Raw genomic sequence first — 16548 nt, 5'->3', positions numbered from 1 at the left:
ATTTTTAAAAATGATTCCCATCTCCCTCCAGACTTTGAAGATATATTTTTAGAGATATTCTAGAATTGAATTTTGGTATCCATTGATAGAGACCCCTATGAAGCAGCCCTGAGCAGGACTTAAATTAACCAATTGACTTGCCATGTTTACTTGTGAGTCTGTCCAAGGCTTAGGCTCTTGGTCTGGAGATGGGTGGTGGGCTCATAGTAAGCGAACCTCTGTGAGTCACTAATCACTGCTAAAGCCTATAATGGTGGATGAAGCCAGAAAGCCTCAAAAGATAAGAAAGATCACAGCCAAGGACATCTGGATCTGATCTCAACTAGATGAAAACTATAGCCTCAGGCATCTCACTCCCAGGTGGATTAACTTAATACCTTACTTGGAGAAGTCCTTGAGTTGTTCCTCCCTTCTTCAGTACCTCCTCTTTCTTTTGATAATTAAATAAATATAGGACACCCAGAGAAGGTCTTGGTCTTAGCCCTGAGACAATCTCAAATTCTGTGAGAGGGTTTTGATCCTCCTGGAGGCCCAGAATCATTCCATTTGCCTCTTTTTTATGTAGTCTTCGCTGTACACTCATTCGGGAGTTTGCAGACCTGATCAGCCTGAAATAACTAAGAGATATTATTAACCCTATATCCTATTATTTACTTATTCAGTGTTTTGAGACAGGTTCTGCCTACATAGTTCAGGTTGGCCTTGAACTCATTATAGATGGCCTCAAACTCACAGCAATCCACCTGCCTCAGTCTCCTGAGTGAGGAGACTGTAGGCATGCCCCACCACACCTGCTAATTTTTGTATTCTAGAAATTAGAGTTTTTATATAAACCAATTGCAGAAGCACTGGTCTGAAACATACAGTCTCACTCTCCTGTACTTTTTGATCCCTGCAGGCACACACATCCAGTCCTCATGTTCTGCTGTCTCTGGATCCTCCCTGGACCATCTGCAAGGCCCCAGGTGCACCACATATCCTCAAACATCTGCACCAGCTTCCTCTGCCTGCACATTGTACCTGGCTAACCCTTGTTTACTGTGCTCCTTCAAACCAGGACAGCTTCCTTAAACTCTATGGAGCTATTTTCTTTATCTAGAAATTGAGTTAATTATGCCTGGTTCTCTGAGCAGATATGAGGGAATGAGGTAAGGTGTGGAGACACCGGGTACAGGACACAGAGTACATGGCTGTGATGGTGAATGTGGCTGTTATTCCCTTCACCACATCCTCTCTCCAAGTCTCAGATAGTAATTATCTGCTTCAGTTCAGGGAAAGAACACAGAAAGGTTCTGACTTCCTGTCCCACAACTTGCCCCTACCCCTCCTGATTTGTTTTCTCTTACCTCACAAAGGCAGGTGTACTTTCTCCCATCTGAGCCTAATCCTGAGCCTGCATTCTTTTATTCACCCATTCATTCATTCATTGATTTATTCATTCATCCATCAACATTTATCAAACAGCCACAAGCACTAGGTGGCAGTGGGTCACTATTGTAGGTGATTGATCATCCTGACATACCCATTCATCTGCTAGGCATTTGTTAATCCATTTAAGTTGATGTCAAAATTCACTATTTTAAGTCCAATTGATTTTCAGGACTCTTCCCTGTAAGTTAGCCCTTCCAGCCCCTGTATTTCCATCCCCAGCCCTGTCCACTCCCTGAGTTCAGTTCCCACTGGTTACCTCAGAGGCATCTCACACTGAACCACTAAACACAATATGGGGATGTGGCTTGGGGATAGAGTTCTTGCCTCATATGCATGGCCAGTATTGCAGAAAATAAAAAAATAAAAAAAATAAAAAAAGAAAAAGAAAACTACCACCCACCCTGTCCCCATTCTTTCTCACTGGGAGGCTCCCCAGTACATAGTTAGACACTCAAGAGAAATGTCGAGAACTATGCGTTGGACAATTATTTAGTAAGCAATCTATATAATGACAGATTTGGAGGGGGTGAAGAATTTAGGGGTGGAGAGAAGAGTATTTAAGTGTGTGTAGGTGGATATTGGACCCAAGTTACTGGCAGACTTCCTGTCTCCACCCCTAGAATGCTGCCTCTCTGCTAAGAATTTTCATGCTGGCTCAGCATCCTCAGTACCTCTTACCCAGTTTCTGAATGAATGAATGACAAGGTCTTCCTAACAGCTGCTGCAGCTGCCATCTCCCCCACCAACCAGTGCCCCAAGCTCCAAGCCTGGCAACTGCAACTTAATTTCTGCCTTTGGAAGGAACAGAGCTCTGGTTCGTTTATCTCCTCACCTCTGTACACAGAGACCTCTCTTCCTTGTTACCAGCCACAATTTTTCACATTCGAGGCTTTGCAAAAAAAAAAAGAAGAGAGAGAGAAAAGTAGTACTATAGGGATGGCCATCTCTAGGCAGGGAATGAATAGAATAAAGATGTCATTAGGCTTTATTAAATAAATTATAGAAGATCCTAGTAAAAGCAGCCATTGCCTCTGCAGTTAGATTCACTGGCTAATCCAGATTAAAAGAGTTAAAACTTTACTAAAGGAATTCCTTTAGGAGTGATTAAAAGAACAAAGGGAGAGGAAGGGAGGACCAGGCACAGAAAGACACAGATAGGACAAATGGCATAAGAATTTACAACAGAGCAAGGAATGTTCTCTAATGGAAAGATTGACCAGAGGAGGAGTTAATAGGCAAAGCACAGAGGAAGCCAGTTTCACAGAAACTAGGATAACCTCCCACCTCCAATAAAATGTAAAGAAGGTAAGAGATGGATACTTTTAAAAAAACCTCTTATTTATATATAAAACATATACACTGATAGGTTTTTCCAGCGCAGAGAACCATAGCTACTCGGCAGGAATTGCAGTGAGGGGAGAAATCCATAATACACATGCACATATGTATATATATTCTCACTCCGGGGTCATTATATTACTGAACTAGATACATTTACATCCCCTTACTTAATCACTAATGCTAAGCTACATTTTTTATGAGACTTCTTCTGTCCAACCTATAAATCCCAGGGATAAGGCTCTGACAAGGACGAAAGGGCAGGAATGTAAGAGGTAAAATATTTTAATCTGTCCATATTTCATTAACCACTCTAATAAACCCTTATTCTCAGAATAATTAGCCCAGTCAACTTGTAGCAGCAAACAGAAACACCAAGACATCACCCAGGATTTAGAAGCAGATTTATTAACATCAATGGACTTGACCAGGAATCATTCCCAAAGTGTCAGGCTCAGATCTCTGGTAGTCTAGGACTTACATGGAATTTCCAAGTGGGAAGTACAGAAGCAGAGTATTTGGCAGTTACTGATTGGTTACATGTTATCTCATTATTACTGATTGGCCTAAGGGAAACCTACATTATATATGTTGCATACTAAGGCGAATTTACAGGAAGCCTGTCAGGACTTTGTCACAGTCTGGTGGAGTTTATATTTGTAATCCCAAGAAAAGTTAGTTATTGGAATTTCAATAAGTAATCCTAATCTGCCACTTCCAGTGCAGCCCATGGTAAGAATAAAGAGATAAACACAAATCTGTAATGGTGGAGATCCAAGGGGCTCCTAAATCCAGTTAGAACAATGGCTAACTAGAAAAAGAGGCCTTAACCCAGGGCCTAACCCAGGTCTTATTATTTTGTGAAGAAGGGAGTGGCTTGAGGATGAGTGACTATGAGAATGATGGGAAGTACATGGGTGCTGTGAGCTGGGCTAGGTAGGAGGCCTGAAATCACCCTCAATATGCAGAGAGAAATATGCAGAAAGAATAATCTGCATAACACAGTTTGAGAAAGTATCTTATGTTTTGGGGTTTGTGCTTCAGCTTTGATGTCTAGTCTTCATGCCCTGCGTTGTCATGCATTCTTTCTCAAACCTCAGTCTCAGCCAACAGCATGGCATCACTGGACCTACCTCATGCATACTAGTTGGAAGATAAAGGTGGAGTATCACATTGCTTTAAAGACTACACATCAGCACCTTGGCTATACCCATTTGCATTGCTTAACACCAACTGAGGGGGTAAAGAAATATCCTACCCAGCTCTGAACATGGAATTAGAGCCAGGTTTAGCCAAAATGGAAACAAATTCTCTTCTTTCAAGGAGAGCTCTCCTGGTGGCCCTCCACGTGAGTTCAAACTGTAGGCAAGCTCAGAGTTATGGGAAACATATGAGTTGAAGGTGGAGCTTGCCCAAGTTCCCAAAAGAAGTCCAGATGCAGGGCTTTGAGAACTGTTCTGCAGCTGTGTTCTAGGATCTTGTCAGCCTCCTTTCCCAGCCATTCTTAGCAGTATCTTACCTTCTTATCTCAAGAGGAGGAAGCTGCCTAAACCTCATAAAATGAGTCTGGTCTGAGGAGTTCCTGACTCTCACCTCTGGGGCTCCTCCTTTCCAGAAGAGTCTCTTCCACTTATTGCAATGAATCTTGCTTTTGCTTTGCAACTTTTTTGCACTCTGCTCTTTAATCTCTATAATGTGGCCAAGGGTCCAGACCCAGGAATAAGTGAAGGTTGGTCGTCATGTCTCAGGCTCAAAACCTTGCCCAAGAGAATGAAATTTTGTTGGCCTGGTGCCAAGACCAGTGTATTCTTTGTATGGCAGGACCTCCACATTCTGCCCATTCTTCTAGGCTGAGAAGTGGGAGAACCGTTCATGCCCTAGGCCTGAGGAAGTTTGGAAGACACTTGACTCTAAAGAAAGGAAATCTAAAATTCCATTTTGCAGTGCTGGTTACAAGTATAAGGTGAGACATTCAGAGAAGGATAGCATTCAGATGACATTAATTATACCTTGTCATTATAACTCTAGCTCATCATTGCCTATTATTGTTAATCTCCAGCTGTGTCAAAAACATTAAATTTTATTATAGATTTGTATGTATAGGAAAAAGCAATATGTATGTGGTTCATATGGTCATTGATACTAGTGTTGTGCTAGAAGCATACCTTAGGTATACATGACAACACAGCCTTTACAAATAAAGGGATATTACTCAGTTTATTTTTCATTAAAACAGAGAGGGGAGAGAACTGATGTCAAGCAGAGACTCATGGAGGAACAACTTAGCTCAAGAAAAGTAGCATCAGCGCTGCCCAAGAGGAACTACTTTTTCACTCCTAAGTCTACATTGTCTTGATTCTGGGAAAACTTCTTGCTTTTCTTATCTCAGAGAATAACACAGACTTTATACTATTGGCATCCTAGGTCCTATCCCCACTTCTCCCTGTCTGAACATCAAGGAGCTACAGGCATACCTGTCAGCCCTATCTCCACCAAGCCTGGGAGATCCTCCCCCTGTGCAGAAACCATGCTCCCTCTGGAAAAAGAAAGTTTTCAAGGGTCTTTGTTACACCCTGACAAAGGGTTAGGAATGTCTGAATTCCCCATGAGTCCTCCTATATTCCCAATGCCCTTCTAGGTTGGTTTTCTGGAGAAGGCCATGGTAATGGCCTGTGGGAAAGTGTCCAGCAAGGAAAAACACACAGGATTAGCTGAAAATCTCCCTGAATCTGGCCTTTTCTCCAGCTTGTGTGTGACACCAGAGGGCATCAAACAGAGACATCCCTTTGGCCTTCTCTAACTACACTGTATAATGCAGACCATATCGGGTGGGACAAAGAGTGGAGGTGTAATGGCAGAGATCAAATGATTTGGAAAGAATGTGTTGTGGAGAGAGAGAAATGGAAAGCCCCTTCAGATTTGGAAGCCGCCTGGAATTTTTGCCCATGCTGCATTCAGCTAACTCAGGTGCCCAATGCAGCTGGTCAGTGGCTTTGAAGCAGCTGTGATACGTGGACTGGGGAAAATATGGATATGTCTGGAGTTTTTCTCATGACATAGAGGGGGAGTAGATTCTACTGGTCTTTTGTATCTGTAGACCCAGATAATGCAAAATGTTATGCAATGAAAAAGATAGCTTTGATTACTAAACAATTTTCTGGTATATTGACAGGATTTATAAGTTTATTTGATTTTGATTATCAACTGAGTATCAAGACATTTTCTCCTTTCAACAGGTTCAGTGGGTGGGACTTAACTTTTTATCCCACTTATCAGTTACAAATAAAAACAATTTTAAAAAAATAATAATTATCACATTTTCTAGTTTTTAAGCTTCCTTGGTTCTTCTGGATTTCAGATAGTTTTGCACCAAGAAACAATTATAACAGCTCACAAAGCACTGTGACACAAAGCACAGAATTTTCACTTAGAATTCTTTAAGAGTCTTGGAAAAACTTTTATAAGAATTCCTAAAGTATGAATCAGTAATGTAATATTCTATGTGTGTTCTCATAGTTCCTGTGGTATAACAGGCTGTGCAGAAGAGCCACAATAAATTTGTTTATAGAATTCACCCAGAATATCTCCCTTTTACTGTAATATGATTTCAAATAAACAGTTGAAATAAGCTAAGTAGTGGCACATGCCTATGATCCCAACACTTGAGAGGCTCAGGCAAGAAGTTCACCGTGACCTTGAGGCCAGCCTAGGCTATACAGTGAGTTCAAGGCCAGCTTGAGCTACATAGTGAGACTCTGTCTCAAAAACAGCAAACAAACAAACAACAGTTGAAATGTGGAATGTGATTGAACCTCCAGAAGATTAAATTTTAGGTCAGTTCCATTTAAATGCTTAGGACTAGGTTTGAGACATAATTAAATGGATCTATAGTGCCATGAGAGAATCAAGAGATTGTTCTAAAAAAGTAGAGTATGCAAATCTTTAGGCATAGAGCATTTTATGGTAATATTCAACTGGAATGCTGAGGAAACTACCAACACACAGTAAAGAATGGACAATTCACATTTCATTAGCTTTTATTATGGTTTGTCTCTGGATGTACACCCAAAGGCTCATGCAGTCATAGGGGACAGGCTTTTTGGAGGCAATGGAATCTACAGTTTGTGATGGATCCAATGCTGGGATCAAAGGTGTGAGTGCTGCACCCTCTCTAGGGCAGGTATCCTGTATACAATATAAGGGACAGACAGAGGCTTGTCCCTCTGCCCTCTTGTTGCTTTGATGTCTTCTGCCACCATTGAACTGATGCCCTCTGCCAAACCACCCTGCTTTGGAGCCAGTCAATTATGGATCGAAACCTCTGCTAAGTGTAAGCTAAATAAACCTTTACCCTTTTAACTTTGGGTGTTGGGTATTTTGTCTCAGCAATGAGAAAAGTAATTTTTTTGGTACTGGGAATCAAACTCAGGGCCTTGCAATTGCTAGGCAGGCACTGTGCCGCTGAGCTACATCCTTAGCCAAGAAAAGTAATAAATACAGGTTTTTTTGTTTTTGTTTTTGTTTTTGTTTTTGATACCAGTAATCAAACTCAGGACCTGTGCTTGCCAGGCAGCACTTGTGCCACTAGCTATATCATCAGTCCTTAACACAGGTTTTTTTCCATGCATTTTGTCATATGGAAATAAGTTTCATGGCATCATTGCTTTTCAATAAGTAGGAAGTCTTGCATGTATTAAAACCAGATTCAGTATCTTAGAATTGGATTTTTCTTATTCATTAATAATCACAGAAGGAAAGCAAAGACTTCTGGTTTAAGTTAAAAGACTTGATTTGAGTATATTACATCACACAACCTATCAATATTGGTGTGAAGCCCATAACACAGTAGTGTGAAGCAGAGTCATCAACCCAATGACTTGAAGCTGAGATGTATTTTGAGACTAAAGAGGAAAGGCCTTGACCATCCCCTCGGTGTATCCTGGCTGCAGACCTATTTGGTGTGTTGCTCCCATCTGCTCAGAATGGCTCTTGAAGTGGGATTGACAACCACAGGTGCAAAGCAGTGGGAAGCAGGTGGCACATGTGAAAACGGTGTGGAGGGTTTTGTCCTTTCAGAGGCACTCACTGGCTACCACGTGGTTTTCCTGGGAAAGTGGTTTTGTATGTAAAGTGTTGCTGGAATCAGACTGAAATATGCTTATACACAGAAAATCAAGGAAAAGGAGTTAATAGAGAAAATTCATTTGTATAGTCTTCTAAAGAATGGTTTGATACATTTGGCAGTTCTTTTTCCTCAGATACCCATTAATTGTATTAGTTTCTTTGTATAGGCATAAAATACCTGGCATACAAAACTTAAGAATAGAGATATATTTTAGCTCAGGGTTTCAGAGATTGAAGTCAGATATTGTTTGAGTAGAAAGGAGAAATACCAGAGTGGAAGGAAATGAAGAAAGAAAGGTAACCAGGATATGAGAATAGGGAAGCACAGAGCAAAAGAAGTGCCAGAGAGCAAGTGGGAGGGAGAAGTTCTGATCATTGATGTTACACTTCCATGACTCAACCAGGCACACCAGACAATGTTTTACTAATATTCCAAACAAGGTGTTAATCAAGAGTGTCAGGTGATTCCAGGTAATATTTTTCTTCTAGGATTAGTAATGTGTTGAAAGATGGAGAGTTTTTACATATGCAGAGGAAATTGCACAAATAGGAAGCTTTCAGTCAGTCTGAAGGCTTTTAAGTTTCCCTACCTCAACATCATGAAATGCATTTATTTATTCAATTATTATATTCCCTTCCCTTCAATTATTATATTCCCATATATATGTATATTACAATGAGTAAGTTGAGAGATACACCGTGAAAAAGTCTTGTCCATGAAACCAACAAACTTATTGCAAATTTTTACTTCTCACAACAGCAGTCCCTCCATCTATGCATTATATTGTGGCCTTGCCTGAACTCATGGTGTTCTCTTACAGTAATTTTTCCACAGTACTTTAACTCTGGAACTGTCTTTGCACACTTGTGATGCCTTTTTGAGGGGCAGAACAAGGGGAGACTGAGTCTAGAAGAAGACAGGAGAAGCTAAGGATGATGGTGCATGCCAGTTATCCCAGAGAGGAGCAGGCTGCTGCAGGGAGAGCTCACAGAGTTCAAGGCCGGCATGGGCTACATAGTGAGGTCTAAGGCAGACTAAACTACAGAGTGAATCCCTGTGATAAAAAAAAAAAAAAAAAAAGGCAGAAACAGCTCTGTAAAACCAGAAATAAACACTTCTTAAACAAAGGGCAGAGCGGGTCGGCATTATTGGAAAGAAACTGGTCTTGAAGCCTCTGGGTTACAATCTACCATTTGAGCTCAGCTTACACTGGTAGGGATTCACTTCTCTTGTCAACCTGTTTAGAGGGCTGGACAAGCAACAGGAGCAAATCAGCATTAAGGGGGTGGGCTGGATGGACTGTCCAATCAGCTGGTCCAAGCCAGGAGGTTTCTGTTTCCCAGTGCCAAACTCCAGATCTGGGGCATACTGAGAAGAGTCCAGCCAGCTGGATAAACTTCCACGCTTTAGTATTTGTACAGGCTACAGGTTGTGGAAGAAGGACTGTGGCAGACCCTCAAGCCACAAAATGGTGACGCTGTGGGACGGGTGCTCTGAGATTGGTCTGCACAGGACAGGGGAGAGGTCCAGATGGAAGAGATAGAAACTGAAATGGCAGACTGGAGCTGCAGCTCCAGTTCGAGTTGTCCCACCCCTCTGTGTCTAGCACTGTGTACTGTCTGTCCCTTCTGCCCTGGCTGAAGAAGATACATTTTGGGTACTCAGCACCCTGTTTTCCCACGGCCACACAGCCAGCCCAGAGTGCAGTCTCAGGCAGCCCCAGCCAACAGCAACATTATCAAGTGTACAAGGAGAGTGGGAGTTGTGGGGAGAGCCTGTTCCTGGAAGGGCCGAGCTGAGGAGCTGTGATGTGCAGCTTCCCTGCTCTCATTCCTCCCACCAGCAGACCTGGTGGACATCAGTTTTATAAAAGTCTGTGATAAAGGATCTCCAATCCACAACTTGGTGCCTCAGGCCAATGTTCCTTTGTGATGAGAGTGAATTACTAAATTTCCGATATGTCCCCACATGGCCACACTCATGACTGGTGACTACAAATGCCATGTGAATCCAATGAAAGGTTTAACATAGCTGGTGACTTGACTTGGTGTTGGAGTGCCTGAATGCAATGAACTCCTCATAGTCTCCAACCTGGCCTGACTCTCCCAGCCTCCAGCCTGCCTGCCAGCAGAAGCACTGCTCTCTGCAGGAAACTCAGCTCAGCACCGAGGCTGTCATTAGCAAACACAAGAAAGAAGATAAGATAAGATAGGACAAACAATTTTGCAGGTCCTGGAGACGTCTGGGGACACCCAAAAATTTACCATGGATATGTCAAAGGACTCTGCCCACTGAGATGCTAGACTGCCAGAAAACTTTAACCACAGATGTTCACTGAGATCTTTCGACCTAATGTCCCCTGCCTTCTCTCCATCCCTATAAAAGAGACACTTCTCTTTGTTTGGGGAAGAAGGTCTTATTGTGCTCCCTGCCTGAAATTCTGTGCCATGTTGCCTTTACCCAAGCATGGTGGTCTCTGCTGGTTGTTAATGTTACACTCCTGTGTCTCACAAAGAGAAATGCAAAAAATTATATTAATCATTTAGGTGGCATATCTACCAACAAATAGACCATGTAGGTGAGGCCTTTCCATAGAGTTTAGAATACTGGGGGAAATGGAGAGGATGTTAATGTATTAGCAAGGGCAGGAAAAAATGTTCCAGGTAAGTATTAGTACCTGAAGGAGCTATCTGTTTTTTTGTTTGTATATTTCTTGCTCTTTTTTTGGAAACAGGTCTCACTATACAGTTCAGCCTGGCCTTGAACTCACTATGTAGCCCAGGCCATCCTGAAACTCACAACAAACCTGCCTCAACCCCCCAAGTGCTGAGAATTTTTTGGGGGTTGGTTTTTCGAGACATGGTCTCACTATATACTTCAGGTCAGGGTGGCCTTGAACTCACTATGTAGTCTAGCCTGGCTTCAAACTCATCATAATCTTCCAGCCTCAGCTTCTCAAGGGCTGAAATTAGAGGTGTAGGTAAACATGCCCAGCCCTATTATTTTTTCAGAAAATTGAAAATTGAGAAACTGTCTGGCCTTCTCTGGCCTAAAAAAGTGAATATCATCATCTAAATGTGATGGGAAGGGATTTCTCCAAGATACAAAGATTTCAAGGTGGTGACATTTGTGTTTGACTTGAGATTGAACTTAAGACTTTTGCTTTGAACTAGATTCCCTACACTTCTTAATAATTTTTTTTTTTTTAATTTGAGACTGGGTCTCACTAAGTTGCTCAAGCTGCACTGAAGCTGTTTGGTTGGTTGGTTTTGTTTTTTATTTGATTTTTTATTTTTTGAATCAGGATCTTGCTCTGTAGTACAGGATTCCTTAAACTCATGCAGCCCAGGTTAGACTCAAATTCAGGCTGATCCTTTTGCCTAGGACTCGCAAATGCTGGGAATTACAGACATGAAGCACCATGTGTGCCTTACACTGAACTTTTGATCTTGTCTCAGCCCCATGGAGGGCTGCAATGACAGACATATGCCACCATACCTGACAAAGATGGGGGTTCTTTATCAATACTATTATTTTGTTTTGTTTTTAATCACCACTGTTAACCAGCATTACAGTGTTTGGTTAAATGAAATCTCAGTAATGCATGAAGGTGTCCAACTTTAATCTCAGGCACTTGGGTCACTGACACAAGAGGACTGCAATACCAAGGCAGCCTAGTCAGTGGAGCAAGACCCCCTACAACACAAGGTAAAAATCCAGGCGGCTGTGTCTTCAATCTAAAGTAACTTGAATGACAAACATGCACCAGGCTCTGAAATCAATCTCAGTACTGAAATATTTTTAAAATGTGATAAGCATTCAGTGGAAAATTTAATTTTGGGGTTGTATGCTATTTGCACACTAGTGATATGTGGTATGATACTTGCTCAAGATGCTAGGAAAAGAGCTGAGAGTCACTGCTCTGTCAGCAACAGGCAACAACATTAAAACAGCCAGTGATTTCAAGTGCATAATGTTCAATAAAGTCCACAAGATATTTAGTATTTTACAATGAAACTGGCTACATGTTACATAAATTTTCATAACTACAGGTTTAAGTGTGTTGAGCTGTTTTTAAGGAGCCAAGGGATAATAATAATGTTTGCTAGATTAGGTGTATTCAGAGCATTTTTAGTAGTTTTTATTTTTAACTATATCTTGGTTATTTTGCTCACAGTTTGTGGAGGTTTCAGTCCATCCTTGGCTGGCTCCAAGGCAGAGTGGCACATAGTAGAGGGCAACAGTTCATGGTGGCAGAAGACAGCAAAAGCAGCAAGAGCAAAACAGGGGTGGGAGCAAGCCTCTTTTCCCTCCTTATATTGTATGTCTGCTACCAGCCCAGGTAGAACTGCTGAGTCACTTAGTCTAGCCTCTGGACTCCTCAAGTTGACATGATGTATCAACCACAACAAGCTGCCTTTGAGCTGATGAAGATATTTTCCCTTGGTAACTCAAGCAACATTAAGTCAACACTTCCTAAAATGTTTCTCTGTAGAATGTGAAACTGATCAGATAGTTTCCTGTGTTGAGTCAACAATGAGCTTGTTTTCTCATTTTGTTTTGGTTTGATTTGATTTCCTGTTTATTTATTTTGTATTATAGAGAGATGCACCACTCCACTCATACTGTCTGACTTGCTTGAGCAGGACAAGGGGACAGGATAGAAATTGTCAATGAACACATCCAAGGCTGAGCAGATTGATCACAAACACTGGCCACGTGCACTTTTGAAAAGAAAACACTTCCACCCTAAGATTGAATTGATGCAGATTCTGGGAACCATTCTAACTTCATGAACCCTGGTGAAAGTATTTGGCTTTCTCCTCTGCCTTTTCCTGTTTTCCCTTCCTTGTGTTTAGAGGTATATCTGTCTAGCACTGTTTCCTTTAAGACTTGGGGCTTTTTTCCTTTGTGGTAACTTACTACTCTCTGGGGAAAGAGCTGATCACGTGCCTTTGTTTTGTGTTCCATATGTGGTTAGAGGCTGCCATCCCTGAAACCACCCCCTTCCCCAGTTCTCCCCAATTCCCCACACACTGGACAGCTCTCTCATGTTGGTACCCTGGAGAAGAAGCCCATGGGAATGGCCTAATGAGAGGGAAGGACACAGCTGAAATAAGGCCTGGACTTTCAGTTCAAGCCACCCCTTAGCCTGGTCTCTGTACCCCCGCCCCAGTGTGTGTCAACATAGCACACCAAGCAGTGAAACCTTTTGTAGGCTTGCACTCTAGTGGTATCAGAAAGGCAGCCAGAGGGTAGTAGAAGAAGAGTGTATGCAAATACACATTGGGAATTATTTGGGCAGAGATACTTGGCTTCTGTTTGGATACAGAGATAAAGATGGCGGGTCTTGGAGTTATTTTTTTCCTCTCAGGGTTCAAGATCATTCAAGAGCTTATGCCAGATAATTCAAAGGTTTTCAACCACTGGTGACTCCATACTTCAGGTAACATGTGGATTTATCATGACACATGCTTTCCAAGATTATAGGAAAGCAGGCTTTTCCAGTTCTGTCAATGGTATAAATACACAGCAGTCCTTCTCTTTCTTGTTGCCCCTGAAATAGATTTGAAAAATGCCATAGATGCTCAGGAGCATATTTGCTAGTGCATAGAGTGTGTGTCCATTTAAAATCTATCACAGACTATCCACATTACCACCACACTGGGCAAAGATTCCTAGTTTTCATAACCACCACCATCAGATTTTTTCTAACTTGATTAATTTTATGGAAGTAGAATGATATTCATTTCCATTTTTCCTGTTTTTATACTTATTTATGGTTGCCCCTTTACTGTGGAAGCCCTTTTGTGAATTATCTATTTATATTATCTATTATATTTGTACTTATATATTCATATTTCCCATGAGAATATTTTTTAATAAAATTTTTTCTCTTCTAGGTATTTCTTGGTGACTTGTAGAAAATGAAAGTACCTTGTATGATTTTTAATTTGCAAGTTAATTTCATCAATGAGTTTATTGGCACACTGCAGCTGGCTTGGTTTTCTGAGGTAGGAACTGGTTAGAAGATACAGGTCAATAAGGATGTGAATCCTATTCCTGCTTCCTTCCTTTTCTTGTATGCTTTCCTGATCCCCATAGGTGGAGCAGCCCAGCAGGCTCTTCCACCATGACCCTTCTCTCCTAGGGCCAGCTAACTGTAGACTGAAACATCAACAAACTGAGACAAATTAACCCTCTGCTCTAAGTTGTATCAGGTATTGTGTCTCTGCCTCAAGAAAGTACTGAGACAATTGGTGTTTGTTTTTCCACACATTGCACTAATGTTCTGAGTCCTTAAAATCACTTCTTTATTTATGTTGAAGTATTGTTTATTTCTTGTATTTCGTTTTCATTCTTAGAATGTTATTATCTCTGAGGCAGGCAATGGAGCAGTGGGAGGCAGAGGTGCTCCAGCATCAGAGGGAGCGGGTTCCCCGGCAGGACCTGAGCTGTCCCAGCCGCAACAGTACACTATCCGGCGGATACTGCACTACATCCAGCACAAGTAGTCTCAGTTCAAGATGGAGCGAGCCCACTAGGAGGTGGAGCAGGCCGAACCGCAGGCACAGGTAGCATTTTTACAAGGAGAAAGAAAAGGTCAAGAGAATTTAAGAAGGATTTAGTAAGAAGAATAAAGACGTTAGAGTATGCATTAAAACAAGAAAAGGCGAAGTACCACAAATTAAAGTATGGCACAGAACTGAACCAAGGTGACTTGAAAATGCCAACCTTTGAATCAGAAGAAGCCAAAGACACAGAGGCTCCATCAGCACCTCAGAATAACCAGTTAACATGGAAGCAAGGCAGACAGCTGTTAAGACAGTATCTTCAGGAAGTAGGTTACATAGACACAATATTAGATGTGTGGTCTCAGTGGGTAAGGTCATTACTTGGACTGTCTAATTTAGAGCCAAATGGATCTGTAGAAACAAAGAATTTAGAATAGATCCTGCATGGTGGTGAAACTTCTAAGCAAAAAGGACAAGAAATCAAAAGGCCCTCTGGTGATGTTCTTGAGACATTCAGTTTCCTAGAAAATGTTGATGACAGTGATGAAGAAGAGGAAAATGACATGATTGAAGGCACCCCAGAAGGAAAAGACAAGCATCGGATGAATAAACACAAAGTAGGTAATGAAGGCTTAGCTGCCGACCTAAATGATGATCCAGACACTGAGAAGTACTGAAGGAATTTGATTCTTTAGTGACTGCTGTAGATGCTGAAGGAGGTGGTGAAGCACGAAGTTCAGGGGATGGCACAGAATGGGCTGAACCAATAATATTTCCATCTGGAGGAGGCAAGTCATTTATTATGGGTTCTGATGATGTTTTGTTAAGTGTACTGGGCCTTGGAGACCTTGCAGACTTGACAGTAACAAATGATGCAGACCATAGTTATGATTTTCCTGCCAATAAAGATGCCTTTCGAAAGACATGGAACCCCAAGTATACATTACTTAGCCATTTTGATGGAGGACGGACATTAGCTTTTCATCCTGTAGAACTTGTGCTGGTTACTGCCTCTGAGGACCATACCCTGAAACTTTGGAATCTGCAAAAAACAGGTCCTGCCAAAAAGAGTACCTTTTTAGATGTAGAGCCTATTTATACATTTAGGGCCCACATTGGCCCTGTTCTGTCATTAACTATTAGTCCTAATGAAGAACAGTGCTTTAGTGGTAGTATTGATGGAACTATTCAGTGGTGGAATATGCCTCGTCCTAATGTGGATCCATGTGATACATATGAGTCAAACGTTCTAGCTGGCACTTTAGTTGCTCATACAGGTGCAATCTATTGGCAAAAAACAAGACCTGTTTTTTGCCTATAGTGGCATAAAAAAATCAATTACTGTCTTGTTCAGCAGGTGGCACTATTAGGTTATGGAATGCACCAGAAAAATTGCCATGTATTTGCACTTATAATGGAGACAAGGAGCATGGAATACCTACATCAGTTGACTTTATAGGATGTGATCCAGCCCATATGGTGACCTCTTTCAACACTAGTAGTACAGTAATTTAAGATTTAGAAACATCACTGTCATTAGTGATGCTGTCACCACAGGTAGATTCGGGTTTACAGTCCAGTAATCATATTAAGAGAGTAGTAAGTCATCCTACACTTCCTGTTACAATAACTGCTCATGAAGATAGACACATCAAATTTTTTGACAATAAAACAGGTAAAATGATCCATTCTATGGTAGTTCATTTGGATGCTGTTACAAGTCTGGCAGTAGATCCTATCTATTTGATGTCTGGAAGCCATGACTGTTCAATTAGATTATGGAATTTAGATAGCAAGACATGTGTGCAAGAAATAACAGCTCATAAGAAGAAACTGGACAAATCAATTTATGATGCTGCTTTCCATCCATCAAAAGCATATATTGCCAGTGCAGGAGCTGATGCCCTTGCCGAAGTATTTGTGTGAGCAACAGAAACTCATCATGACAAAAGATGTGCTTGGACAAAAGAAGGGTCTGCATCACTGCCATCAAAGAGATTACTGGATATGACACTACATGAGATCTGCCTGGTGAAGGCATTTGGGGCAGGCAGAAATTAGTAGAAATCACATCTTAATGTTAGGGTCATTGTCTTAACTGTAATTACTGTACTTTGTGGGACAGAAAGAAAAAAGACT

At 41.4% G+C, this 16548-nt stretch overlaps 1 pseudogene; it reads left to right on the top strand.

Moving 5' to 3' along the window:
- Nucleotides 1–3652: 3652 nt before the first annotated feature.
- LOC102003968 lies at nt 3653–16335 on the top strand (annotated as a pseudogene).
- The last annotated feature ends 213 nt before the right edge of the window (nt 16336–16548 follow it).

This window comes from Chinchilla lanigera, unplaced genomic scaffold (assembly GCF_000276665.1).
Source record: "Chinchilla lanigera isolate Chin_1 unplaced genomic scaffold, ChiLan1.0 scaffold00082, whole genome shotgun sequence".
NCBI lineage: Eukaryota > Metazoa > Chordata > Mammalia > Rodentia > Chinchillidae > Chinchilla > Chinchilla lanigera.
The sequence above is the reverse complement of the archived record's forward strand: the minus strand, read 5'-3'. Positions and strand labels throughout refer to the sequence as shown.